The 27,605-nt window shown below is 38.4% G+C and overlaps 1 protein-coding gene across 2 annotated transcripts in view; it reads left to right on the forward strand.

Annotated features, from left to right (window-relative positions):
- Nucleotides 1–27,605, forward strand: part of THSD7A (thrombospondin type 1 domain containing 7A) — a 475,647-nt gene that overhangs the window by 258,870 nt on the left and 189,172 nt on the right. The window lies entirely within an intron of this gene.

Below are 27,605 nucleotides of genomic sequence, written 5' to 3' on the forward strand. Positions count from 1 at the left end.
CCTCTTAAGAGCCTCTTAACATTTTACTACCTGAGGGACTGCAGGACTTGTAGCACTAATACATTCAGTACATATTGATTAGTTGCCAGAAGAGTTCCAAAAATTGTCTATGGTGATGAGGACAGAAATATCAATGCAAATTTCATGTCAGGAAAATGCTCATGGTCATCATGAGGGCACACAGACCAACAGTCATAATGCAGTATGAAAGTGAAAGTGTTAGTCGCTCGGTTGTGTCTGACTCTTTGCAACCCCATGAACTGTAGCCTGCCAGGCCCCTCTGCTCATGGGATTTTCCAGGCAAGAATACTGGAGTGGGTTGCCAGTTCCTTCTCCAGGGAATCTTCCCCACCCAGGGTTCAAACCCAAGTCTCCTGCATTGCAGGCAGGTTCTTTACCATCTGAGCCACTATAATTGAGTTTTAGAATAGCTGTAGTGAGAAAATAGAGGAACCTTCATAAACAATGTGGAATTTGAGCTGAGTTATGATGCATATACTCCATATAGTTAAGCAGGTCAGGCATGCAAGAGGGAGTTTATTCTAAGCAGAAGGAACAGCATGTATTAAAGGTAAAAAGAAAAAAAAAAAAAAGAACGGAATAAAAAAATATTCAGAGAAGGAATATGACCAAGAAGAATCAGAAAAACAAGGAAAGAACCAAGAGAAAAAGACATTTCATAAAACAAAAGAAGAGAGAGCTCTTTTGCCTCCCAAAAAGGAGTGGTTAGTAATTTTTGGGAAATAAGGACTAAAGTTTTGCATTTGCAGCTTGCAGAATTTAATTGTTTTGTATCCACTGGCTTTACACAGCATGTTAACTCATTTAGTAATCTAGCCTAGGGATACCTTTTACTACTAATATGTCTTGCGATTTTAAGGAAGTAGCATAAAACATGTAATGTTAGTACATTAATATTTTCTTAGTCACTTTAATGGCTACATTTTTAATGCCCTTTGGTGAATTTATTATGGCAGTCCTTTCAGAGTAGTATAATTTCATTGCTAGAAGTAGATCAGATTTTAGTTTCTGAATGTCAATTATATCCTGTAGGTTATTACTTTCAAAAGATCCTTCAGAATTTTGAATTGTAATTGGACACTTTTAAAAATTATTTTGTCATAGAGTTCCCTGACTACTGCTGTCAAGGCACTGCAGAGCAATAAAAATAAAAGTCACTGGAAAAAAAGATAAGACACAAAGAATATTATTATTAAGATGTATCTGTTGGACTAATGCAAACACCAAAGCAGAGATTCATAGATATGGAAGTAGTCAATTCACCTAAAATTAATATTCAATCTTGTAAGTATATAACATAAATAACTTAAGAATCTGTGTCCTTTCATGTCAAATATCAATAATATTAATAAGCCTCTTATAGTCTTTGCAAAAACAGTTGTTCTTACTAAAAGTTGCAGTTATTTTTTCCTCAGAACTTAGACTATGTGAGTTCTCCCTGCTGCTGCTGCTGCTAAGTCGCTTCAGTCGTGTCCGACTCTGTGCGACCCCATAGATGGCAGCCCACCAGGCTCCCCTGTCCCTGGGATTCTTCAGGCAAGAACACTGGAGTGGGTTGCCATTTCCTTCTCCAATGCATGAAAGTGAAAAGTGAAAGTGAAGTCGCTCAGTCATGTCTGACTCTTAGCGACCCCATGGACTGCAGCCCACCAGGCTCCTCCATCCATGGAATTTTCCAGGCAAGAGTACTGGAGTGGGGTGCCATTGTTGTCTCCAATGTGAGTTCTCCCTCAGATCAGATCAGTTCAGTCGCTCAGTCGTGTCCAGCTCTTTGCGACCCCATGAATCGCAGCACACCAGGCCTCCCTGTCCATCACCAACTCCCGGAGTTCACTCAGACTCACGTCCATCGAGTCAGTGATGCCATCCAGCCATCTCATCCTCTGTCGGCCCCTTCTCCTCTTGCCCGCAATCCCTCCCAGCATCAGAGTCTTTTCCAATGAGTCAACTCTTCGCATGAGGTGGCCAAAGGACTGGAGTTTCAGCTTTAGCATCATTCCTTCCAAAGAAATCCCAGGGCTGATCTCCTTCAGAATGGACTGGTTGGATCCCCTTGCAGTCCCTAGTAGTACTCAATGTTCCCCAGTAGGAAACTTGTTAGATATACCAGCATTCCAAGGGTAACACATGTGAATACTATAGATATGCGTCAATGGAGAACAATTAGACTGTGGGCTGTGAAGATTGTTCACAGTGTTATCTTTTTCAATAAATACGAAAGAATGAAAGCTTACTTTATTAAAACAGGGAAACCTCTCAGAATTGCTTGTTTATTCAGTCCTAACAAGAAGGTACTGATCTCAAGAAATCCTGACTGTTTAACCATGAAAAGCCTATCCTAAAAGCAATTCATATTGCACTTAATTTGAAGAACAAGGATTGCACTGGTGTTTTTGTAGATTCTCTCTCTGTGTTCTATAAATGTCTTCTCACATATAACCAAACTATTAAAAATACTTTAACCCGAAATACTTTAGCCTCAATGTGAAATTTCTTTATACAGAAATACTGAAAACAAGTTATATGACATCAACTTCCTTTGTTATCTCGGTATATCATGTTACATAGAAGATTGATAATGACCACCATAGCGCAAAAGCCAGATCACTTTAAATTACTTTATTCATGGATGTATTTTCTGCTAATAACTGACTCATACCACACAAGGCCATAGTTCTTTCCCTTGGAGCTAATATATTTAATTTTCAGGAAGTTGAAATATTTATTATTAAAGTACTCACAAAGTATAAAGTATGATATTCAAAACTTGGTATAAGTTGAATTATCAGGATAGTTATTAAGTTGGTAATGGCATCTACAGACAGTAGGAAAAATATGTCTACTTGATATTGGAGAATGTCCGTATTTTATCCATGGAACTCTCTCAGTTCTAAAAGAATATTGAGGTGATCAAAATTTCCATTACACTTATTTAGAAGAAAGACTTGACAGGTTCTCTGCTGAGAAGAGTCAGTAGTAAAATCTTTGACAGTTTCTATGAGCTGGCTGTTCAGAATTCCAGTAGTCTTGAAAAATGTCCAACTTGTCCTGGCATGAAATCTATCCTCAAAATATGACAGGAAGAGGCCTTGCCCATGAGAAGGTTATCAGTGTAACTCCTAGAAAGCTGATGGAAGTGTTACTGATCATTAGATGCATAATATGAATTGACTCTTATAAGAGTTCATAGAGAAATGAAAGTAGATTCTAGCTATAATAACTCAAGACATCCTTCCAGTTGATACAGAATGAACATGTTTTCAAATGAGGGAAGCCAAAGCTATTAGTTATAAAGCACCATAAAGCTTACTGTGATTTATATCATAAAAAATTTTAGAACATGCTTTTATGCAAAACATACCAAATAATCCACACTTATATCTGCATAAGGTCTGTGAGATTTGTGGTTATTAAGAAAGACAGTCTGGATAATAAGCCTGTATGATGACACTGAATGAGACAAACCAGCAGAAAGTTTTGGAGGATCAATGGAAAGATGGATTGAGGGCAGGATGATTGTACTATGAATGGGTAGACAGAAGGATGAATAAAGAGCTCATGTTTTCACATGTTTTGCCCCCAAAAATGTGAATAAAATAGTCACCATCCCTATGAAGTACAAATTATTTATAATTGTAGTCTTCTTACTGTAGTGTCCACAGACTACCCTGCTGCTCTTACCCTGTTATTTCAGAAACTAAATATCAGAGTACATTGAAGCCTAGTGCTGCACCTTCCCTGTCCATCGCTTTTGAAATAACAGGTGGATGAGGCTGTTTTACATAACATTTCAATCAGAAATGTGTATCAAGAGTCTCTATACCTTCCCTGATATAATTCTTAAACCCTCTAGGAAAGATAGTAGTTTCGTTTTACTTTCTATTGTCCTTGAAATAGACTTAAAGCTGGGGCTTCCCTGGTAGCTCAGATGGTAAAGAATCAGCCTGCAACTTAGGAGACCCTGGTTCGATTCCTTAGTCAGGAAGATCCCCTGTAGAAGGGATAGGCTACACACTCCAGTATTCTTGGGCTTCCCTGGTGGCTCAGGTGGTAAAGAATCCACCTGCAATGCAGAAGACCGGGGTTTGATCCCTGGATTGGCACGATCCCCCAGAGAAGGGCATGGCAACCCACTCCAGTGTTCTTGCCTGGAGAATCCCCATGGACAGAGGAGCCTGGTGGGCTACAGTTTGTGGGGTCCCAAAGAGTTGGACATGACTGAGTGACTAAATACACATGAAATAGAAATGATTTTTTGTCTCTTGGCTTTCTATAACATCATCATATAGATATAAATATTGTAGAAAACATAAAAGGATTTTTGAATTTACTAACTTTATAATGTCTCAGATATCATAATTATATAAACATGTGTAAAGTTTGGTTATGAACACTTTTGTTGTAGTAAATTCATGAACGTGTGAACAGTTTTCATAATTTATCTTTTTTTTTAAACATACCACTTTGTGCTCTACTAATCTTCATATGGTAAATGAAGAAGGAAGTAAGTCACATAATTGTTGTGTTTGAGAAACATACCCTACCTACACTGATACAGTGAGATGTAAAAAGCATTGTGATATAGAATAATTAAAACATAAGAAATCCCTGCAGGAATCAGGCCTTCCTCAGAAATTGGTCCTCTGGATATTTTGTGGAAGAGAAGGGATGTTTCCCTACTCCCCTACAGAAATTTCTTTGTGATCAGTAGATTACAAAACGGAAAGTGAGATGCAAGAGGTTTCAGCCACTGGGATAGAAGTTAATAAAAACTTACATGCTGGGAATTAGATTAAGCTGGTCAGTGGTTTACACTGGGAGTAACTTAGAATTTTTAGTATAGGAGGAGCTTACTAATGATGGGTCAGGAAAATTCAACCAAAAAGGTAATCAAATAAAAATATAAGGAGACAGCTAGGAAATCATCTAATCATGAAAACAATGCTTATAATACCTTTGACTTAGTCAATGTTTAATAAACATTTGTTGTTTGACATGTTTACTCTCCCCTTTGTTAAAGGGCTGCAATTTTTAAAATTTGTCTGAAAATTGTCTCTTTAATGCTTCAGTTGCAATTAAACATTGTCTCTTTCAGGTGGGGACTCTAGTCACACACATCATCCTTCACCCCTGAAGAATTACTATTCACACCTCCGACTCTAAATACAGGAAACATGATGTAGTTGTTAGATCAAATGATGAGAATAAAAATTTATGCATTTTGTGTAGGTGGGCCCCTCATTTAAGAGACTATTTTTATTTGTCTGTTTTTTTCTCTTTTCTAATTATATAGATAGCTTAAAAATCTTTTGAATATTCATACTAAGGCTACCTTCATGAGAATCCCAGACAGATAATCAGGAAATATGGTTTTCATTTCTGTTTGGCCTTATATCCTGATGCGCATTGCTTATTTACCTAAAAATATTTAATGACATTTATGCTGTGTTTAAGCAATATGGTAGAGTAGCTGAAAATCATATTTTTTTTAAAGATTTATTGATTGATTGATTTTTCTCTGTGCTGGGTCTTCATTGCTGTATGTGGGCTTTCTCTAGTTCCAGTAAGCAGTCTTCTCATTGCAGTGGCTTCTCTCGTTGCAGAGCACAGGCTTTAGGCATGCAGGCTTCAGTAATTGCAACATGTAGACTCAGGAATTGTGGCTCACTGGCTCTAAAGTGCTAGCTTAGCAGTTTTGGTGCACAGGCCTAGTTGCCATGTGGCATGTGGGATCTTCCCAGAGCAGGGATCAAACCCGTGTCACCTGCATTGGCAAGCAGAGGATTCTTAACCACTGGACCACCAGGGAAGGCCTGAAAAACATACTTTAAAAAATACTTGGACATTCAGGATGCAATAGTTTTTAAAATACTTTTAAGAGCAGAACTGAGGTCTTGATAAACTAAATGATTTCCCAATAATGAAAGCTGAGTGGATACCTTCTGTGATTGCCCTTGGGAGGGGATGGTATGGGAGATGGGTTTGCATTATGGGGACTTGGGAGAGTGGAACCAGTAAGGGGCATGACATTAACTTGTGCTCAGAGAAAGAGAGCATAAGCAGAAATACTGCATTACTTCATCAAACTCAAAGGGTTATAGGATCCATGAGTGAGCAGAAAAATTCAACATACTTATAGCCGGAGATAAAAAAGAAGTAGATCAGCTTTAGCCTTGAATCAGGGCAAAAACAAACCTTCCTAAACATTCCAGCTATGGCCTGTACTCATATGAGTTTAAGTCTCAAATTTATGGTACTTCCATAAATCCTGAGACCACAAAGCTGAAAATTAAAGTAAGAAATGGCATCAGACAATTGTATCACCAAAGTGCCTGACATAGCAAAAGTAAAAAGTCTAAAGAGAGAGACATTTTAACCTAAGCTGCAGGATTTTCCTGGATAAATGATGCCACTCAAAATTGTGAGGTACATGAGGAAAAATAATTCATTGTAAACAGGATTTAAAATGCCTAACAAACAGTAAAATTGACTTGCAAGTTTGGAAATATTTTAAAAAGCAGATACAGACTATAAAATACATATATTAAAACTTATTTCAGATGTAAAGGAAAATTAGAACATTAAATATAATGAGGCACAATTAAAAAGACCAGATTTTTTAAAAGAAAAGAAACAGAAGTTCTAGGACTAAAAAGTACTTTAACTGGAAATAAACAAATGGATAGATTACACATATTGAGATAAATGATTATCAGTACATTAAAGACAAATGTAAGCAGATAATCCAAAATGCAACATTGAACATAGAAATTGAAAATTGAAAAAAAGGATAACAGTCATACAGAATTAAACAAGAAGATTCAGAGTAAGAGAATCAAGAGAAAAGACGAGAGAATTATTTAGAATTGATGAAAGACAAGAACGTACAGAATCAAGAAAGTTTGCTAGCAAGATAAGAATATTTGTATAAATTATATACAATATAGTGAGTTTTCAGCTAATGAACTCCAAAGACATATTAAAAGGCATAGAGAGAAGGAAAAAATTAATTACAAAATAATTAACAAATTAACAGTGACGTTCTCAACAGCTACAAGAAATCAAAATAATATATTCAAAGTTATAACCTTTGTCGGAGTCAAAGGTTATTCTAGAAAATCATTTTGTTTTCATTATTATGATGCCAGTCAAATGTATGTGTTTTACTGGGATCAAACTTAAGACTGTGGATTACTCAGTCCAGGCAGGTACCACTGGTGAAAAGTGTATAAACACACAGATTCATACATTGTACTTCCCAGGCAATAATGCCATCTTTATATAAAAAGTGCCGATGAAATTTTTATTTTATCAGGAAATAACATGAGATTTAAATTATACATACGTATGTGCAATGTTAACACTATCCAGAAGATTGAATGGCTGGATTGTTTAAATGACATTTGATAGAACATTTTGTTGGGTAATCAAAATTCCCAGAATTTTCTCCAGAATTTTTAGAGTAAAGGATAAGCTTCACAAACATAAAACTCAATACAAATTATACTGCTAACTTGATATTGTTCAAAAGCATGAAAATTATAACAAATTTTTTAAACTGAAGGAAACATCTGAATATTCGTGAGTATCTCAAACCTATCTCCCTTTGTATCATTCTCATTTTTTTTCCTAGTTTCTTAATGGTAAAGGTGAGTGACACTAGCTTGATTACCTAGACAAAAGTAATCATGACAAAGGAATTATTACCCAGAAAAAGTAACAAAATTCATTATGTATGTTGGTGTCTTTGACAAAGTTTGGTGTCTGACAAAGTCATAGATGGTACACTGTTAAATATGTGAGTTATATTGAGCTAATAAGGATAGAACATTCTGGATAATAATGTTATGACACAAAAAGGTATTAATGTGCTAGACACATTGAAACTTTCCCAACTTATAAAGTCCAATGAAATACTTAAATACCTATACTTAAGACCCAAACACTCATGCTAATAGGAAGTTAATACCATAATGGTGATGATGATATGAAAACAAGGTGTTGATTGTGTTTATTAAGGGTCACAAAAGAGTCAGACATAACTTAATCACTAACAACATTAAGACACTATGTTAATTATTTGGTTTCTGTGATGACTAAATGTTTAATGTGGGGAAGGAACAGTTGGCATCAATTGTTTAATATTATTTTCTTTGCATTAAAGTAGACTTGTTTATAATGTTGGATTAGTTTCAGGTGTGCAACAAGGTGATTCAGTTTTTCGTATTCTTTTCTATTATAACTTATTATGAGATATGGAATATAGTTCCCTGTAATATACAGTAGGATTTGTTGTTACCTATTTTTAAATTTTTATTGGAATATAGTTGATTTACAATGTTATGTTAGTTTCATGTGTAAACTGGATCAGTTACACATATACATATGTCCACACTTTTTTAGATTTTTTCCTCATACAGGCTTCCCTGATAGCTCAGTTGGTAAAGAATCCACCTGTAATGCAGGAGATCCCAGTTCAATTCCTAGGTGGGGAAGATCAGCTGGAGAAGGGATAGGCTACCTTCTCCAGCATTCTTGGGCTTCCCTTGTGGCTCAGCTGGTAAAGAATCTACCTGCAATGTGAGAGACCTGGGTTTGATCCCTGGGTTGGAAAGATCCCCTGGAGAAGGGAACGACTACGCACTCCAGTATTCTGGCATAGAGAATTCCATGGATTGTATAGTCCATGGGGTCACAAAGAGTCGGACATGACTGAGGGACTTTCACTTTCACTTTTCTTTTTCCTCATACAGATCATTGCAGAATATTGAATAGAATTCCCTGTGCTATATACTAAGTGCTTATTAGTTATCTATTTTATATACAGTAGTGTGTATTTGTTAATCCTAATCTCCCAGTTTATCCTCCGTTTTTCCCCCTGGTAGCCATAAATTTGTTTTCTGTATTGTGACTCTGTTTCTGTTTTGTAAATAAATTCACTTGTATCATTTTTTAAGGTTTCATATATAAGTGCTACAGTATGGTATTTGTCTTTCTCTGACTCACTTTACTCAATATGACAATCTCTAAATCCATCCATGTGGCTGCAGGTGGCATTATTTTGGTTTTTTATGGCTGAGTAATATTCCATTGTATTATGGAATCTTCTTTATCCACTCCTCTGTCGATGGACATTTAGGTTGCTTCCATGTCTTGGCTCTTGTAAATAGTACTGCTATGAACTTTGGGGTGCATGTATTTTTTTGAATTATGGTTTTCTTCAGATGCATGACCAGGAGTAGGATTGCTGGATCATATAGTAGTTATATATTTAGTTCTTTAAGAAACCTCTGTACTGTTCTCCATAGTGGCTGTACCAATGTTACATTCCCACCAACAATGTAGGAGGGTTCCCTTTTCTCTACAGCCTCTTCAGCACTTATTGTTTATATATTTTTTGATGACGGCCATTCTGACTGGTGTGAGGTGATACCTTATTGTAGTTTTGATTTGCATTTCTCTAACAATTAATGATGTTGAGCATCTTTTTATGTGTTGGCCATTTCTATGTCTTTTATGGAGAAATGTCTATTTAGGTTTCCTGCCCATTTTTTGATTGGGTTGTTTGTTTTGTTTTTTGCTTTTTTAAAATTTAATTTATTCATTTTAATTAGAGCCTAATTACTTTACAATATTGTGGTGGTTTTTGCCATACATTGACATGAATCATCCATGGGTGTACATGTGTCCCCCATCCCAAACCCCCCTCCCACCTCGCTCCCCAACCCATCCCTCTGGGTTGTCCCAGTACACTGGCTTTGAGTCCTCTGTTTCATGAATCACACTTGGACTGGTGATCTATTTCACATATGGTAATATACATGTTTCAGTTGAGCTGTTTGTATATTTTGAAGATTAATCAGTTGTCAGTCACTTTGTTTACAAGTTATATATAGTAGTTTGTATCTGTTAATCTCAAACTCCTAATTTACCCCTTCCCCTCTTCCAGTTTTGTAATCATAGATTTGTTTTCTACATTTGTGAGTTCGTTTTTCTTTGGTAAATAAGTTCAGTTGTATCGTATGTTTTTAGATTTCACATATAAATAATATCACATGATATGTGTCTTTCTCTGTCTGACTTACTTCCATATTGCTTCAAATGATATTTTTTTCCCTTGTCTTTTTATGGCTCAGTAATATTCCATTCTATGTGTATATACCACATCTTCTTTATCCTTTCCTCTGTTGATGGATATTTAGATTGCTTCCATGTCTTGGCTATTGTAAATAGTGTTGGTGTGAATATTGGGGTGCATGCATCTTTTAAAATTAGAGTTTTATCAGGACATATGCCCAAGTGTGGGATTGCTGGATCACATGGTAATTCTATTTTAGTTTTTTAAGGAACCTCCACACTGTTCTCTATAGTGGCTGCACTAATTTACATTCACATCAACAATGTAGGATGGTTCCCTTTTCTCTACACCCTCTCCAACATTTATTTGTAGACTTTTTGATGATGGCCTTTACAACCAGTGTGAGGTGGTATCTCATTATACTTTTGATTTGCAGTTCTTTAACAATTAATGATACTGAGCATCTTTTCATGTCAGAAAAGATGCTAATGTCACATGTTTCATGTCACAATACTCAGAGGAGTGTTGTATTAGTTGCTCAAGTTGTGTCTGACTCTGTGACCCCAGGGACTGTAGCCCACCAGACTTCTCTGTCCGTGGGATTTTTCCAAGCAAGAATACTGGAGTGGGTTAACATTTCCTTCTCCAGGGGATCTTCCCAACCCAAGGATCAAACTGGGTCTCCTGCATTGCAGGCAGACTCTTTAGCATCTGAACCACCAGAGAAGCTTGTGTCACAGGGTTATTGTTAAACTCATTCTGTGTCTGTTCTCCCAAGTGTTACTTTTCTGAACATCAATCACAGTCTGATTAATGAAGTGCTACAATTTGGGTACCTCACTTGGTATTTCTTCACTCACTGAATACATACTTACTGAGCAACTGTTTATGTTGCACCATTGATTTAGATGTTGAAGATAAAATGTTTTAAAAAGCAGACTTGATCGCTGCCATCAGTATTTAAGGCTACAAGTAGCCTTGTGAAAAGTGAAAGTGAAGTCGCTCAGTCGTGTCCGACTCTTCACGACCACTCCAGTGTTCTTGCCTGGAGAATCCTAGGGATTGTGGAGCCTGGTGGGCTGCCATCTATGGGGTTGCACAGAGTCGGACACGACTGAAGCGACTTAGCAGCAGCAGCAGCAGTAGCCTTGTATTTAAGGCCTGTTTACTGGAGGTTCAGAGTTGCCCCTTCAAAAGGCTGACATGGAGAGGCTTCTACACATTGGAGAGCCAGTTTGGTGCTCTTTAGTTAAAATATGAAAATACACTATATAAACGTGGTCCATGTTTAACAAAGAACCTTTACCTTTATCCATTGGGTATATTATTTTTCTGGAAATCACATGTTTTCAAAATGTGACTTAAGAATCACCTGTATGCTTTAAGAAAATACAAAAAATCCCTGGGTATTATCCACTGGGATTATGATTCTGTAGGTCTGAAATGGATGCAGAAATCTCTTTTTGATAAGCACCATGATGATTATAATCAGGGAATGATTTTACTATATATCTCATGATGGTCCTTTTCAAAGGCCCTTTCCAAAGCCTTCGGAGAGACTGGAATAGAGAATTTATTTTTTTTTGAGGCCCAAAATGTACATAATTTATGCATTTTTAAAAAAGCAAAAATTGCAAATACATAAGCTCTCTATCACACTTTCAGAAGGGTCTTGTGTATGTGAAGGCCCCTGACCTTAAGCTCTATGAGTTTCTTTTATTTTTTTTTTACTATTTTTTTAAATTTTATTTTATTTTTAAACTTTACAATATTGTATTGGTTTTGCCAAATATCGAAATGAATCCGCCACAGGTATACATGTGTTCCCCATTCTGAACCCTCCTCCCTCCTCCCTCCCCATACCATCCCTCTGGGTCGTCCCAGTGCACCAGCCCCAAGCATCCAGTATAGTGCATCGAACCTGGACTGGTGACTCGTTTCATACATTATATTATACATGTTTCAGTGTCATTCTCCCAAATCTTCCCACCCTCTCCCTCTCCCACAGAGTCCATAAGACTGTTCTATACATCAGTGTCTCTTTTGCTGTCTCGTATACAGGGTTATCGGAGAAGGCAATGGCACCCCACTCCAGTACTCTTGCCTGGAAAATCCCATGGACGGAAGAGCCTGGAAGGCTGCAGTCCATGGGGTCGCTGAGGGTTGGACACGACTGAGTGACTTCACTTTCACTTTTCACTTTCATGCATTGGAGAAGGAAAGGGCAACCCACTCCAGTGTTCTTGCCTGGAGAATCCCAGGGACGGGGGAGCCTGCTGGGCTGCCGTCTATGGGATCGCACAGAGTTGGACACGACTGAAGTGACTTAGCAGCAGTAGCAGCAGCATACAGGGTTATTGTTACCATCTTTCTAAATTCCATATATATGTGTTAGTATCCTGTATTGGTGTTTTTCTTTCTGGCTTACTTCACTCTTAATGAATCTGTTCTAAATTCTAACACAAGATTTTTTTGTTCTCTGCCAAAGACGATCAGTATATTAGGATGAGAAACAGAAATACAGGCATGTGAGTCCTGAAAACAGGTTCCCCAGAGCTCTATATGTAAAACTGGGGAGAATGGAGTGACTGGGAAAAGTCACTCTGTGTCTTCAGAAGTGAAGATATTGGTCTTATTTATGTTCACTGAGCCCTAGTTTTAGGTCCCTGAGCTGCTGATCTGTAGAAGACCATGATACGTTGCTAGGAGTTAAGTTAGGAAATTGGAGGGGAAGAACACTTTACACTGAGATGCTGTTTCATCTTACTTTATACCCGTAACCCAAGATGGGAAGAAGCCAGAGCTGTTAGTAAAAGACCTTCCATTAATGAAAGAAAAAGGGTGTATAAAATGTCACAGAACCTGACGCTATCGAGTGACTGTGCTGTGCGTGCTTTTTGTAAGCCTTAAGCACTTATTTCATCGAGTCAGTTGTAGGTGAGTGATAGCACCAGAAGGAATTTTGAAATGAGTACTCAGGGACCTGCACTGGCGAATGAATAGAGTGTTTTTCTTTTTTTTTCTGAGGCACGCTCCTGCCATCTAAGAATGTAAAAGAAATGGTTTGTGGCGGGCTGTTCCCTGCCTTGCTGATGATTGCTCAATAGGGAGTAGCTACTCTCACCAGTGTTAACAGAGGAGTACAAACTACATTGTGGAACTCATTAATATTTATTCCTGCTAAAAGCAATGGGCAATAAAAAGGGAAATAAACCGGGGAGAATAGCAATGGGAAAAGGAAGCCATGACAACAGATTCATCTTGAAAAGCTTCACCATTTATTGCACACAAAAAAATACACTTGAAATACAAGAATCCATATTATTAGTTCAGAACCCACTCAAAACGCCTCTTATGGGTCAACTAACATTATGAGAAAAATTGTATGTTGAACACAATTTAAGAATTTAAAATAGCTGTCCATACTCTTGTAATTATGTGATTTTGAGTTATCATTTTACACAAAACTACATTTTCTCAGCATCAGAGTCAATGCTCCTGTCTGTAGACAAGAACTTCCTCTAAGCCAAGGATCCGCTGTCTGTTGCAGCAGAGACCAGTGACATTCCTCTTCCTTTTCTCATGCTGCTCCTGTATTATCTGACTTGAAATGCCTTCAGCCATTGTCACAACTGTCCAAATATCTGCTGTTTCAAAACATCTTTGTTGTACTGTTAAGATTTCAGTGATCTTCCTTCATCCAAAGCCTATGCCTTTCTTATACTACATTACACAAGTTCCCATTTGATTACACAGAATTCTATGCTTTAATAATTGTTTCATGAGTATTATGCCAACTCCCCAAGATTGTAAGCTTAGAAGGAGGGAATGGTGTTTTTCCCCTCCTAAATTTTAGTTTATCCAACATTCTTACCAGAAGTCTGGGTGGTTTGGTAACTGCGTCGTTTAGAAATATCTGTAAGAAAGATTAAAAAGCCCTTCAATGAAAGGATGTTGACTTCCTAGACATCTAATTTATAGTGTTTCATTTTGGACTAATATTTATGTCTCACTAACTTCATTTTTTTCTTCCTTTGTTTTCCTTTCCTTTGCAAAGGCTTAATGAGATAACATATGTAGAGCACATCCTAGCATAAGGCCTTGTGCTTATTATATGCCAAATGAGTATTAACTGCTTTTGTTTATGTGTTTACTTTTCTGCTTAAATTGAGAAAAAGGAAGGAATTTTTTTAAATGATAGTTTTACTCTAAGCATTTTGCATGTAATAAAGTCTTAATTGTATCCTGGCCTTGCTAGTTGAGAAACAACACAGAGAATGTATAATTCATGGAGTCTCTTTTCAGTATGTCTCAAAATCCTTTCATACGCTTACATTATAAATGAAATTGCTCCTTTCTTGGAAAAATAGTCTTCCTTTGTATTATTTCAGAGTAAAAAGAAATAGAACTATTTTACTTCTGTATTTATAGGAGACAGAATAATTACCGCTTCCCTTACTTTGTGACGCTGAATCCTTGAGAAGTTTAAGCAGCACTCTGTTGCTAAAGGAGTCTGATGGAGGTACTTGCAATAATCCTGGGATTGTGTGGTTGCTCTGAAAGCACATTTACCTCATTGCTCAGCCTATCCCACACTGGTTCGTCTGCCCTTTATGGCACACAGGATTCCTGAGCATCTAAAATCATATTTGTTAGGCCTTGGTGTTGCTCAGTGACTCAGTAGTGTCTGTTTGTTTGTGACCCAATGGACTGCAGCACACTGGGCTTCTGCATCTTTCACTATCTCCTGGAGTTTGCTGAAATCCATGTCCATTGAGTTGACGATGCCATCCAACCATCTCTTTCTCTGTCACTCCCTTCTTCTCTTGCCTTCCATCTTTCCCAGCATCACGGTCTTTTCCAAGGAGTCCACTGTTCGCATCAGGTGGCAAAAGTATTGGAGCTTCAGCATCAGCCCTTCAAGCGAATATTCAGGGTTGATTTCATTTAGGGTTAACTAGTTTGATCTCCTTGTTGTCCGAGGGACTCTCAAGAGTTTTCTTCAGCACCACAGTTCGAAAGAATCAATTTTTCGGCGCTCAGCCTTCTTTATGGTCCAATTCTCAAATCTGTACACGACTACTGGAAAAACCATACCTTTGACTATATGGACCTTTGTTGGCAAAGTGATGCCTGCTTTTTAATATGCTGTGTAGCTTTGTCATAGCTTTTTTTCCAAGGACCAAGCGTCTTTTAATTTCATGGCTGCTGTCACCATCTACAGTGATTTTGGAGCCCCCCAAAATAAAGTCTGTCACTATTTTCATTTTTTCCCTATTTATTTGCCATGAAGTGATGGGACTGGATGCCTTGATCTTAGTGTTTTGAATGTTGAATTTTAAGCCAGCTTTTTCACTCTCCTTTTCACTCACCTTCATGAAGAGGCTCTTTAGTTCTTCTTTGCTTTCTGCCTTAAGGGTGGTGTCATCTGCATATCTGAGGTTATTGATATTTTTCCTGGAAATCTTGATTAGTTAGGCTTTAGGCCTGGGAGACCTTAACTTTTTTTGTCAAAATAATGTTAATAAATACATGCGAAAAATCACAAAAAAGGCTTTCTATTTTGTATGTCCTCAGCTAGGTCTGGTTAGAAAGGCTTTGGTCAATTAAGTTCCTACTGCATTAGGAATTTCCAGAAGTATTTTGAGACTAAAAAGTCAGGTTTTCACTAAGAAAGCTATTGATCCATTTCTCACTGTCTTTCAAAAATTCATAGCAGAAGGACTAAGCAAGAAACTAACATGTTGTAATAGTGTTTTACCATTAATGCATGACTGCATTTTCACAGACATGCCAAGACAGTAAGTGACAAAAAACAGACTCAGGCCAGTTTTATGATTCCAAGTCTAAATTCTGTCTAGTCCACCTCTGCCCTGTGAATTTGCTTCAGAATAAAAAAAACTGGGTACAGCAGCTACCCACAACCTTACCAAAATCATCGAAACTAGCTGTAGTGTACTAAATGATCTGTCTTCAGAAATATCACAAACTGATGATATTTCTGTTGAAAAAATAAACAAAAATGGTCCTTGTAACAGAAAATTGAAAACAAAATTAAGGATAATTTAATTGCCCTTTAAGATTCAACACCATTAAGAGATTGATTCCTCAATATGGTTCTATGAGAGGTCTACATGTAGTCTTGCCCACGTCAAGTCTTGAAGTCTTGTCAGGCTCTTGATATTTGAACCAATATTGTGTTGAATTATATGAAATTGTTAGTTTTGTAGGTCAAGAGCTGTTGATTAGTGGCAGTTTCCTGTATGTCATCTGAAAAGGTACCTTTACTGTATTATGTCAAATCACCTAGTGTCTATAGGTTTTCCACTGTATCAAGCCTGCAGCGAGTGGCCATGAGTTGTAGTCGTGGTTTCCACGTGAACAATATATGTTTGTGCTGTGTGCAGTGTGCTTTAGAGAGGGTAATGATTGTCTTCTGTAAAATTATGTAAATTTCCCCATAGTAGATATTATTTATGGGAAGACAACTTATATTGATGGCTTGACAGTGACTTGAATTTTTCAAGCAACTTTTATTCTATGTGCAGTTAGCAATCTGCATTCAATTATGTGATTTTTAATACTTATCTGTGCCCCATTTTGTTTTATGTAAGCATATAAAATAAAGGGTGATACTGTCATTTTAAGAATAAATGGGTGAAGAATGTGGGACAAAGGAAAAATACCAGTAGAAAGCGATTATCAACTCGATGAATATAATAATATACAAAATGTGTGCCATAAGATCCTAGAAATTTCTTGAAGTGGGACTAATAGTTTTAGCTCTAAGCTTGTAGGAGCCAAGCAATGAGGAATACTATGTTAATTACGAAATTCATAGCATCCATTAGATAGTAGAAACCAGTTGTAAAGGAAAAGCACAATTTCTGGTTTTAAGAGAAAGAAAATTCACCAGTAGGCCTTAATAAAGAGGACACTGCAAGGATACTGCTTTACAGCCTCATTAACATCTTTAGTATCAACACCACAATGAATTTTATAAGGAAGCTTTTTCTTTAAGCGGTTTTCCTCAATGTAGGCCACTCGCGTAAATATGAAAGTGTAACTCAGAAAAGGCAAATCAGTGGGGATTAATGTGATATGGTACAGATTTATAGGTCTCTGCTAAACAGGATAACCCAGGGATAGAGTTCAGAGTATCTATGAATGGATGTGGAGCTATTCCCTCAGGCAGCCCTCCTCAGAGCCTTGATAGATGTTGAGAGACAGAGAGTTTCCTTACAACCCCTGACACAGGGATCTGGAGCACTGTTGTTCTGAGTTCTGTTTAGTTGCACTTAAATGCAGAGACACATATTCCAGCCATCATCTAGGTGAGAAGAGGATTAGCATCCTTAAAAGAAAATCGAAAGGCTTGACAAAGACATAAGCTTGAATAAAATATGATCCCACTTTGAACAGTGAGAAAAGTTCAGCCCTAACTAGATGTAGGACAAGGAACAACTTTAGACACAGAAAAAGGAATGTCAAAGGTCCTTAAATCTATTCCAGCACACACCCATGATAAAAATCTGGACACAGGTTCAAGGGAGACCGAGCTTCAACATTAATGCCATGTCTTGGAAGAAGCAGTTTCATTTTTTGGTGTCTTCTTCAAGATAAAATGGGAATACCAGACCACCTGACCTGCCTCTTGAGAAATTTGTATGCAAGTCAGGAAGCAACAGTTAAAACTGGACACGGGACAACAGACTGGTTCCAAATAGGAAAAGGAGTTCGTCAAGGCTGTATATTGTCACCCTGCTTATTTAACTTTTATGCAGAGTACATCATGAGAAACGCTGGACTGGAAGAAACACAAGCTGGAATCAGGATTGCCGGGAGAAATATCAATAACCTCAGATATGCAGATGACACCACCCTTATGGCAGAAAGTGAAGAGGAACTACAAAGCCTCTTGATGAAAGTGAAAGTGGAGAGTGAAAAAGTTGGCTTAAAGTTCAACATTCAGAAAACGAAGATCATGGCATCCGGTCCCATAACTTCATGGGAAATAGATGGGGAAACAGTGGAAACAGTGTCAGACTTTATTTTGGGGGGCTCCAAAATCACTGCAGATGGTGACTGAAGCCATGAAATTAAAAGACGCTTACTCCTTGGAAGGAAAGTTATGACCAACCTAGATAGCATATTCAAAAGCAGAGACATTACTTTGCCAACAAAGGTCCGGCTAGTCAAGGCTATGGTTTTTCCTGTGGTCATGTATGGATGTGAGAGTTGGACTGTGAAGAAGGCTGAGCGCCGAAGAATTGATGCTTTTGAACTGTGGTGTTGGACAAGACTCTTGAGAGTCCCTTGGACTGCAAGGAGATCCAACCAGTCCATTCTGAAGGAGATCAGCCCTGGGATTTCTTTGGAAGGAATGATGCTAAAGCTGAAACTCCAGTCCTTTGGCCACCTCATGTGAAAAGTTGACTCATTGGAAAAGACTCTGATGCTGGGAGGGATTGAGGGCAAGAGGAGAAGGGGACGTCAGAGGATGAGATGGCTGGATGGCATCACTGACTCGATGGATGTGAGTCTCAGTGAACTCCGGGAGTTGGTGTTGGACAGGGAGGCCTGGTGTGCTGCAATTCAGGGGGTCGCAAAGAGTCGGACACGACTGAGCGACTGATCTGATGTGATCAAGATAAAATTATTTACAAATGTAAATCTGTAGACGTAAATAAGTTAATTTGAAGTAATTAATGTTAACAATGAGGATGATTGAAAAGGCAGTAGACACTATATGTGAGATGCTGTTCTGTTTTACAATTAGTGGCTCATTGGGCCTTCACCAAAAGCCTAAGAAGTACCATTGTTATATAATACTGAGGTACAGAAAAATTAAATATTTTTACCAAGGCATATATAGCTAGTAAATATAATAACCTGGATAGTGAATCAAAAAGCCTGCTTTCTGAGCCTGTGCTCTTAACCAGTATGCCATAGAGTTAGGGTTTTTAATTATAAGACAATTTGATACTGGGAAAAATTTAAACTCCCCTCTTAAATGACATTTGTTTTAAAATATATTGTTCAGTCGCCCCATCATGTCTGACTATTCGCAACCCTATGAACTGTAGCATGCCGGGCCTCCCTGTCCTTCACCATCTCCCAGAGCTTACCAAGTTCATGTCCATTGCATTGGTTTCTTTTAAATTAGGTCTCAGAGCCAATGGTTTATAAGGTTATTCCTGTTTAATAGCATAAAAACTGCATATATGAAAATGCTTATGCTTCTATTACTATGTCAGAAAATTAGTCATTCTTTCATTTATTCAACCAATATTTTCTGAGTGCCTTCTATGTCTCGGTAATATTCTAAATGGTGAAAACAGAGAAGTAAACACAGAAAAAATTCTTGCTGTGAATTTTAAGAGATGGGTTGAAAGCAAAGAGATAAAATAAACAAGCAATCATCAGATAGCAGTAAGTACTATGCAGAGGATCAAAGTAGGGGGATGTGAGACAGAATGATGGTGCAGTGATATTTTTTTGAATCTTGAGGGTATTGTTTGGCTTCCCAAATTTGTATATCTAGCCTAAAATTCTCATCTGAGAAATAAAAATTATATAATGACCTATCTGTTTGACATCTCCAGTCAGAACACTCAGGTATATTTGTCTCCCTTCCATACATTCTTATAATGGCAGAATAAATGAAAGTTTTAAAATAATATTAGAGTACAATATTAGAGGACTGTGAAGAAGGCTGAGCGCCGAAGAATTGATGCTTTTGAACTGTGGTGTTGGAGAAGACTCTTGAGAGTCCCTTGGACTGCAAGGAGATCCAACCAGTCCATTCTGAAGGAGATCAGCCCTGGGATTTCTTTGGAAGGAATGATGCTAAAGCTGAAACTCCAGTCCTTTGGCCACCTCATGTAAAGAGTTGACTCATTGGAAAAGACTCTGATGCTGGGAGGGATTAGGGGCAGGAGGAAAAGGGGCCGACAGAGGATGAGATGGCTGGATGGCATCACTGACTCAATGGACGTGAGTCTGAGTGAACTCCGGGAGTTGATGATGGACAGGGAGGCCTGGCATGCTTTGATTCATGGGGTCGCAAAGAGTCAGACACGACTGAGCAACTGAACTGAACTGAGAGTACAGTATACTTGAATAGTGCAAGTTTCATTATCTACTTGGTACACATGTCAAAATAAATCCTTTTAAGCTACTTAGGGGTGAAAAAATCACTATCAGAATAGGCAACACATAATAGTTTAGCAAATATTTACTGAGTAAATCAATAAATGGACTTAATAAATGACCCCCAAGGGTTGATATATATGATTTCTAATAATCATTATTTTGCAAAATTTCTTCTTCTGATAGCTAAAGAGATGAAAGTTCTAAGATATGCATATTTAGAAATATATTTATAAAATCCTTGTAAGTAAATATTTTAAATCATCAGAAAATCAAGCATAGTGTTAGGCTTCAGCTTCCAATTATAATTAAGTAACCCTCTCAATAAGAATAATTGTAAAATTGAACAAAATTACAAAGCAGCTGGTTTTAGGTATTAAACAGCAAGCAGCAGAAAATTGTGGTCATGATTGTGAGGTGATCAATCACCTCAGTCTTCTACTTTAGACTGTTTCCTAACACAGAGTAGAAAAAATGAAGACAAGCATAGCTTCAGGTCTTGCTGAAATAAGAAGTCAGAAATCTGAGTTCCAGGATGCTAAAATGACTAGAAATTTCAGTGCAGCAAACAGAGAAAAAGGAGCTGCACTGAGGGGAGTGGGATAGAGTCCAGGAGTCTATGTGGGATACTCCATGGAGCCTTGACCAGGGCATTGTGCTGACTGAGACTCTGTAAAGTCTAGCAGAGATCCTGGGCTACAAGGCTGATAGAACAGATAGTGCAGTACTAGGAGATGTCACGGAGAAGGCAATGGCACCCCACTCCAGTACTCTTGCCTGGAAAATCCCATGGACAGAGGAGCCTGGTAGGCTGCAGTCCATGGGGTCGCTAGGAGTCAGACATGACTGAGCGACTTCACTTTCACTTTTCACTTTCATGCATTGGAAAAGGAAATGGCAACCCACTCCAGTGTTCTTGCCTGGAGGATCGCAGGGACGGGGGAGCTTCATGGGCTGCCATCTATGCGGTCGCACAGAGTCGGACACGACTGAAGCCACTTAGCAACAGCAGCAGCAGGAGATGTCAAAGTTCCAGCCCTGGAAGGATGAGAATACTCACTGAACACCTCAGCCCTCATGGTTTAGGAATAGGACCATACTGTCACAACCAAATTCAAATCTGAACCAGACAAGCCTGAATCCAAATGAAATCAAGTTTGAGAAGATCAAAAGGATCTACTGGCAATTTAACTGTTTAACAGAAAAAAAATCATAAAGGAAGATGATGCAGTTCAGATTTCCTGCAACATAGTATTCACAGTCTAGAAAGTGTGATAAACCATTACTCCAAGGAATTTCCTGGCAGTCCAGTGGTTAGTGTTAGTTGCTCAATTGTGTCCAGCTCTTTGCGACCCTATGGACTGTAGCTTGCCAAGCTCCTCTGTCCATGGAATTCTCCAGACAAGAATAGACTGAGTCAAGCCCTGTTTATGGAACTAAATCCTGTAAGGCATATGTGGTGCAGCCAAAAGAATTAGTAATAATAAGTTACTCTATGTACAAAATTAAAGAGATCTGTTATCAAGAAAAAAGTCAATAGAAGTATATCTGAGAAGACCCAGATATTACAGTTAGCAGACAAGGACTTTAGGGAACTTATTACTGTACATATTTTCAAAGGTTTAAAGGAGAAGATTATCTTGGAGAGTCAACAGCTGGGAGTATAAAGGGAAAGTTAGACATCTATAAGACTATGGAAATTCAAAAATGTAACAGGTCTGCAATTTAAAAAATACATTCAGTGTGCTTAACTCTTAGTGCTACCAAAAGAAGGATTAAGTGATCTTGAAAATAGATTGATGGAAATTGTTGAATCTGAGTAGGAGAAAGGGTTATTGATCTTGAAGACAGATCGATAGAAATGATCAGGTCTGAAGAACAGAGAGAGGAAGAGGTGGGGGTTGGGGAAGTGAAGAGAGACTCAATAATTGGTGAAGTCATGCTGCTGCTAAGTCACTTCAGTCATGTCCGACTCTGTGCGACCCCATAGACGGCAGCCCACCAGGTTCCCCCGACCCTGAGATTCTCCAGGCTAGAACACTGGAGTGGGTTGCCATTTCCTTCTCCAATGCATGAAAGTGAAAGGTGAAAGTGAAGTCGCTCAGTCATGTCTGACCCTTAGCATGGACTGCAGCCCACCAGGCTCCTCCGTCCATGGGATTTTCCAGGCAAGAGTACTGGTAAAGTCATATCCAAGTATTAATGATACTATAGGAAAGAGAGAGAGTGATCTGATAAGAAAGATATTTGATGAAATAAAGGCCAAAATATTCTCAAATTTGTTGAAAAAGAAACCGTCAACTTTCATATCTAATAAGCTCAGCAAACCCCAAACAGGATAAATATAAAGACAACGATGGCAACAACAACATATTAAACTCAAATTTCTGGACACTGAAGATAAACAGAAAAGTCTCAAAGCACCCAGAGGAGAAGCCACATGATATATACATGTGAATAAAGATAACAAAGGATTGAAATCTCATCAGAGACAAGCAATGTTTCTGCTAGGGGAAAAAAAAACAGTTGCCAACTTAGACCTTGGGAATTGAGTAAGTGCCTTCAGGGCCCAGTGTTCTCTCTTCCCCAGAATAACATCCTAATTTACTTTGGCGGGACAGCTAAAGAATCTGAGGGGCCTCCATCCTTTCTTTAGTTTCAGAGGCCTTCATCTGGCAGAGTCAAAACCCAGAGTCCTGAGGAAAGGACCAGCTTTTCTTTTCATATCTATGGTTTCTCAGGTTTATTTGGTGCCAGCTGATCATTGTGAGTCTTTACAAAATGAACATGGCTGTCCAGCTTAAATCCTGCTGAGCTAATTGGCAAACTCCTCTAACCTGAGGATAGAGCTGAGAAATACCACAGTCAGGAGGATTCTTTGATGAATTCATCAAGACCGGAGACAGAAATCATCTTGACAGAACACAGGAACCAAGCAAAATACATATGAGGCAGGATCCCGAGTTTTGGATCCTCTTCTAAATATCTTCTCAAGAGCCCTTTTCAGGTTGTATACCACCTGGTCCTTCATCAAGATGGAGCCAGAAGCTTAAAGCCTCTCTCCACCTCCATGTCTGTAGTCTCTCCTTTCTTGGGCTGTAATGCTGACATTTTCTTTTTTCCTCACGTTCAGGGGTTTCTTGAGTCAGGTTTGAATGTGAAAGTCACTCAGTTGTGTCCAACTCTTTGCGACCCCATGGACTGTAGGCCACGGAATTCTCCAGGCCCAAGTACTGGAGTGGGTAGCGATTCCCTTCTCCAGGGGATCTTCCCAACCCAGGTCCTCCTGCATTGCAGGTGGATTCTTTACCATCTAAGCCACCAGGCTAGCCCTGAGTCAGGTCTAGTGGCTTTTAAAACAAGTAGCTCTTCATGTAAACTTTGAATGATGTGTAATGTTAAAAACCAAGACCATTCCATTTTTTTAAGCTATACTTTAAAACACTCAGAGACGCCTTGGGGGTTAATCAGGAGGATGTCAGCAGAGTAAAAGGAGAATTCCTCACCCATATACCTGTACATTCATTGCTGAAGGTTCTCTCATTTTTGCTTTCAGATTAAAAAAAAAAATCTGAACTATCTGAGAACAGGGAATTTAAAAATAATAGGAGAAATTAGGAGTAAAGTCTTTAAATTACAAAAAAGATTTAGAGAAAAAGTAATAAGGTAAAAATATGATATGCAAAATACCATTAAAATAAAAAATGAAAATGAAAAAGATATAAGATTTTGATTATTACAATAGGCTGGAAGTCAAGAGGAACATAAGTATGAGAAAAAGCTGAGATTAAAGAGTTAAAAATCTGTGAGATAAAATATAAGGGAGCTTCATTAATAATTAATAAAAGTTCAGTTAAAATTGATTGATGATTTGATTGTAAGACCTGACACCATTAAATGCCAAGAAGAAAACATAAGGGGTAAGGTCCTGACATTGGCCTTGGCAATGATTTTTAGATTTGACACTAAAAGCAAATGCAATGAAAGCAAAAATAAACAGTGATGTAGTGGAGCTACATCAAACTAACAAGCTTCTACTCAGCAAAAGAAAGCATCAACAAAACGGAAAGGCAAGCTGAGGAAAGGGAGAAAATATTTACAAAGCACGTATGTGATAAGGGATTGATAACCAAAATATACAAGTCAATCAGCTTTAGAGATCTCTCACTTTCTCCCACAGTTTTACTCATTTTCCCTAAAATGATTTTGAGTTAGTCACTAAGTCTGTCCCACTCTTTGCGACCCCATGGACTGTAGCACATCAGGCTCCTCCAGGCAAGAATACTGGAGTGGGTTGCCATTTCCTTCTCCAAAATGATTTTATCAGCACACATAAGTGAGTCAAGGAGATCACCAGTATCAAAGCTCCAGAAACATTTCCTAATGAGCTTTGAAATCTATAACGGCAGATGTTTTTGAATCTCCAATTTCATTTTCCAAGCAGTTTTATTTAAAAGAATATAGTATAAACTCAGGGAAAGTATTCAAACTCAGTTCACATGCTACCCTAAATTAAAATGTGAACCTAGGCTTATAAGAATTTTATTCAGGAAGAAATACATCACTGATAGGAAAAAGTATACCCTTGAAGAAATGGTTCTTAATATTCTTATGGCCAAAGACAACAGTAAGCAGTTCTTTACCAGAGTGTGCACATCTCTGTTCTGGAAAATTAATGAAACTTTCTGAAAGATAAGTATTTACTGCTACAGAGATTTGACATCTTACGCTTAGCTTCAGCTCCAGTCCTGTGTAGCTATGTTTCTCAAAAGGTAGTCTGAGCATTACTTGCATCAGAATCAACTGAAGTGCTTGTTATAAATCCATATTCTGAGCTTTTTCTTAGGTTTCAGTCCAAATACAGTGCCCACAGATTTCTGGACACAGCACCCAGAAGTCTGCATCTTTAAAACAAGTTCTCTCCTCACTCCAGCCTTCCAATAATTGTTGCATGCACTGAAAATTGAGAAGGCTCTGTTGTAAGCTTAAGCATGGATCCTGAAAAACCATGATTCTACTCCCCAGACCCAGAAATCACTAACTTTGCATGTTCCAAAAAGTTCTAATGCAACATGATGACGTTTTCCAACAAGCGATGTTGTGACTCAGTCACCTTTGATCTTTTCTTTGCTATTTTAGAAACACATGCTAGAGTTTAATGCTAGAAACTTTAGAACTTTTTTTTTTCAAGCCTTAGCATGGACTTCACGTATCTTACCATGAATGGGCTGAACATTAGCAGCTCTCATGTGAGAGCCTAATATAGCTCATGTTATAGCCTATAGGAGTAATCTAGACATCTTGGAAACTTTGTTTAAATGTCAAACCCAGCAATTTCATCTAGACGTGCCAACTCAGCTGGCAGCTGCAGGAATAAGTGAACTAAATGGGGTGAAGCTTAACAGGTCGGGAGTAGACATACAGAGAGGAGGAATTGGGATTCCTGTCAATTGGAATGTTGTATGGAGCATAGGACCCTGATCTTCTGAAAGGCATTGTGAGGAAAAAAAGAAAACCAAAACTCATCACAGTCTGAAAGGTAGAGAACAATGAGAAATGGTGCAGTGACAACCAGAAGTTCGGTATTAGTTGCTTGGACCAAAATCTTTGGTGTCACTCTTGATTTCTCTCTTTCTCACCATCAGGTCCTTGGGAAATTCTTCCAGCTCTACCTTCATTGTTTATCTGACCACTTCATGTCCGCCATCACCCCTGGTCTGAAGCACTGTCTTCTTTTGCCTTTACTGTTAGAATAGCATACTAACAGGTGTCACCATGTCCCCTGTCCCCCCACAATCCATTCTTGGCACAGCAGCAAAGCAGTCATTTAAAATCGTAAAAATCGTAGTCAGGCTGTGTCCGTCCTCCACTCAAAGCCCTGCCTCTGCTGTGGCTCACTCCAAGTAAAATCCGTCTCCTTCCCCTGCCCCTTGTCTCTGATCCCACTTCCCATGCCTCTGTCTCCTGGTCCTTTTTCTCCAGTTCCTTGAGCCTCCTCTGTAGTTCCTGGACCACACATTCTGCCAGGAATGTTCTTCCCCCAGACAAGTGCTTGGCAAACTCCATCCCCTCCCTCAGCCTTTTCTCAAATGTCTCTTTCTCGAAGAGGCTAGATGTGATCGCCCTACTTTAAATTGCCCACCTCTCCCCATCACACTCCCAGACCCCTTCCTCTGCTCTTTTTTCTTTCTTCTTGGCTCTTTTTGCCTTATACCATGCTATACCAGTTAGTAGTTGATTAAGCTTCTTGTTACTTTTAGATTTCTCCACTCCTTCAGTGAAAATTCCCACTGCAAGAAAGCTGACACCTTTATCTGTTTTGTTCTCTCCTAAATCCTGAGCATCCTTGTGTTCCAGTATGTGCCTGGTACATATAGGTGTTGAGTCAACATTCGCTGAGTGACTTACTTAAGTAAATATTCACAAACACTGGCCCTGACCAAGTAAGTGTAAGGGCAAATGTAGAGATAATTACAAAGGATTAAGTGGAGAAAATTAATTAGAAGAAGAATCAGATCTGAGATATGCAAAAATAACTAGGTGGGTCAGAAAATCTGAGAGGGCATGGATCCAATAGACTCATTATGACAATAGCTTATTTGTAGGTGGTAAGTAGTTTTGAGGTTAGAGGTCAAGGCTGCCCATAAATCATGCTTTTGGCCTTTGACTCAGTGTTTCAAGTTTTCTTTTATTTTTAATAATGACATTATAAGCAAGACATTATAAGGAAATGCCATAAAATTTCTCTAAGCTTTTTGGCAGGTACATCCTCTGTCTATGCAGTGATTAGGAAATGAGTTCTATGGATAGAGGTTTTGAGAAAAGAATGAAAAATTTCAGGAAAAACAGAAAATCTCATACTGGAGGTATATTCACCTCTGTTTGCTTCTGAAAAGGGTGTAGCTGGGCTTCCTTAGTGACTCAGATAGTAAAGAATCTGCCCTCAATGCTAGAGACGCGGGTTTGATCCCTGGGTTGGGAAGATCCCCTGGAGAAAGGAATGGCTACCCACTCCAGTATTCTTTCCTGGAGAATCCCACAGCCTGGCAGGCTACAGTCCATGGGGTCACAAAGAGTCAGACACAGCTGAGCCACTAACACTTTCACAAAGTGTAGTCAGTAACGGTGGCAGCAACCTGCCATGGAGAAACTTGAGTTAGTGCAAGTTTAGCATAGATTTTTTTTTTCCCCAGAAGAACAGGGAAAAGTTGATCGAATATGCCAGTGAATGTGACTATGCTTAAGTCATATCCCAAATTATTTTTTCCTTCAATATCCCATTAAGCTTGGTATAATGGACTGAATTGTGCCCCCCTCCTCAAGTTCATTTGTTAAAGCTGTAATCCTAATGTGA

Source organism: Bos indicus x Bos taurus, chromosome 4 (genome assembly GCF_003369695.1).
Source record: "Bos indicus x Bos taurus breed Angus x Brahman F1 hybrid chromosome 4, Bos_hybrid_MaternalHap_v2.0, whole genome shotgun sequence".
Taxonomy (NCBI): Eukaryota; Metazoa; Chordata; class Mammalia; order Artiodactyla; family Bovidae; genus Bos; species Bos indicus x Bos taurus.